Genomic DNA, 2,664 nt, shown 5'->3' with positions numbered 1-2,664 from the left:
TGTGGCAGATGAGCCATGTCCACGGCCCCTGTATCCCTGCAGAGCCCTGTGAAGTTTTGCTCCAGTAGGAACACCTCATGCAGGTGGTGCTGCGGTTTCAGACCTCTTCTGCAGCTTCACTGAAAAGAGCATTTGTGCCTCCCATCCTCAAAACCATCACCCAGGAAGCTGGGCTGCTGTTTCCAAGCTGTCAGGCCTCCCCTGTCTCAAATGGCTGCATGGTGCCTTCTTGTAGAAATGTGGACCTCCACAGAGCAACGCAAGCTCCTCGGAGCCCCTTCTAGGGGCAGAGCTGTACGGTCACATCACCAGAGGAATGTCTTCCCAAGTACATCGAGTGTTTTACCAACAAAGGCTTTCACATGACGAAGTAGCAAGCAAAGTAATCAGTGCTCACGTGGTTTCATCACAATTTCCCAACAAAAGTGCTCAAACGAAAATACCTTTAGTGTAATGGAAGTTGTCTTTATTTTGATGCAGTTTTAAAAGTGTTGACATTGCTCAGAAACCTTCTCAAAAGCACTCTCCCAAGGTGATGCACAGATGTGCAGTCAATACCTCCTGAGCTCCCTTATCTCCACATGAGATGGCAACTGGAGCAGCTCCCCCCACCCACTTCACCCCTTTTCCTGGAGGTCCAAGCACAACACAGAGCTATTTCTGGACATCCAGCTCCCCAACCCTTCCTTCTTGCTGAGATTTCCCTAAAGGAAGGCTCAGTTACCTGCAAAGCAGCTCCTGGACCACAGCACTCCATAAACCTCCACAGGAAGGTAAGCCAAAGTCAGATGCAGTGCCCCTCAATAAACTCACTGAGGCAGGTCAGCAGTTTTTCAGGCAGCAGAGATAGCCTCACAGTAGCATAAGCCATCCTCAGGCACCATATCTTTGGTGGGAACAGTTGCCAGCAGGAGGAAAGTTGGCTCCTTGAGCTGTTCCAGCTATCCACACACCAGTACGCAAGGCAACCCCAAGGGAGCAGAAACATCTTAACTGAAAAGAAAGTTGAAGGCAGCTTGGAGAGGGCATCCCAAGAAAGTTGGTTAGCATGAACCAGGACCGGCAACAGCAGTGCCCAGGACTAAGCTGGGAGGTCTGACAATTACCTAGAGAAAGCTGCTGTGGGCATGTCGTGTGAGACAAGCAGCAGCAAAAATGAGACAGAGCTGAGCTAAGAGTTCCTTGAACGCCCAGGTTTCCTTCATAACCCTGCTATAACAGAAGACACATCTGCAGGAAGAAGGCCATGATGGCATTCATCTACACACACAAAAATGAGCCATGGCTTCTAAGGAGAGTTACCCACTGCTACTTCCCACTTCAAGCCTGTCACACAACTCTTTCACCCGGCACTACAGGCAGAACAAGGTGTGTCAACGGAGAAACGTGCAGTCATCTCTCTCCCAGAAAGCAGATTGTCTGAGTCGCAGGGAATGATCTTCATCACTGTTGGGAGGTGACAGGAACGGTATGCAGGTTGGTATGAATGACACTGGATACCTGAATACCTGAATTGACTTTAGTAAGTAAGGGAAGTTTAGAGCGCTGGCTTTAAAAAAAAAAAAAGCTTAGGAAACAAGTTCAGGGACACTGCAGTCAAACTTCTGAGCCACAGACTTTTCGCAGCTTGGGAAAAGGTTCCTACTTAGGTCCAGTTCTGAATCTATCTTTCAAAGATGTCAGGCTCATTAATGATATTATTGCCGTAGCTCATCTTATCCCAAATCCATTTAAAGCTTAAGCTGGAGCAGGAGCAAACAACCACTATACTACCTGCTTAGTATTTTCCCTCCAGCAGCTATCAAGTTTGTTAACAGGACTCGTGTTTTCTGACTTGTATTGTTAAGGACAGGAGAGGTGCTGCAGTCACCAAAACACCAAGACAAAACCAAACTCAAACTAAATCAAAACTCACCTGGCAAACAGACCATTAAAAAATGGTCCAGCACCTTAAGCTTGACGGACTAAAGGGATGATTTGGAGGCAATTACTAACTCAAACAGCAGCTTTTCCTCCATGACTGGATGTCCCAGGAGTTGGCTCAACATGAAAATTTATTGTTGCAACTCAGTATGGATTAGGCAACTTGAACGTACAGACATAGGAGCCTGCTATCAGACCTAGGAGGAGCAAGCAACAGAGAGCGTTCAGGGAGACTAACCTCGAGATCTGCAGACAGCAGAACACGCTACGCGCTGTAGCAAGCAATAGTCTGTAGCTGGCGCTGGAAAATTAGCAGCACCAGCCAGCAACAGAGGATAGCTGCTCTTTTACCATTCCAATCTCTGTCTCCAAGCCAGTCATGATGCTCTTTTTCTCTCCATCTCACAGCACACGCCCTCCTGTCCTGAGCCCTCCTCAAAGGCAAATAGGAAGAGGCAGTGATGTTTTACACGTTCTCTCCTCCCTCCTTACACCTGCCCATTCCTCCACTCATGGAGCTCTATGCTATTCCTCAAGGTAGACATGAAGGACATACCAAGACGAGCCAGGCTTCTTCAAGCTATTTAAGTTTTCTTCACACGCACCTCAGCACATTCAAGCAACAAAGTATGCAACTAACTGGAAAGAAAAAAGTTTTTAATGGCTTCACCAATAACAAGAGCCACTCAACTACTGGATAGCACTACTACTGTCTCTGTAGTTATACCTGTCAATACAGTA

Source organism: Cariama cristata, unplaced genomic scaffold, assembly GCF_000690535.1.
Source record: "Cariama cristata isolate BGI_N322 unplaced genomic scaffold, ASM69053v1 scaffold18656, whole genome shotgun sequence".
Taxonomy (NCBI): domain Eukaryota; kingdom Metazoa; phylum Chordata; class Aves; order Cariamiformes; family Cariamidae; genus Cariama; species Cariama cristata.
This window is presented reverse-complemented; position numbering follows the sequence as displayed.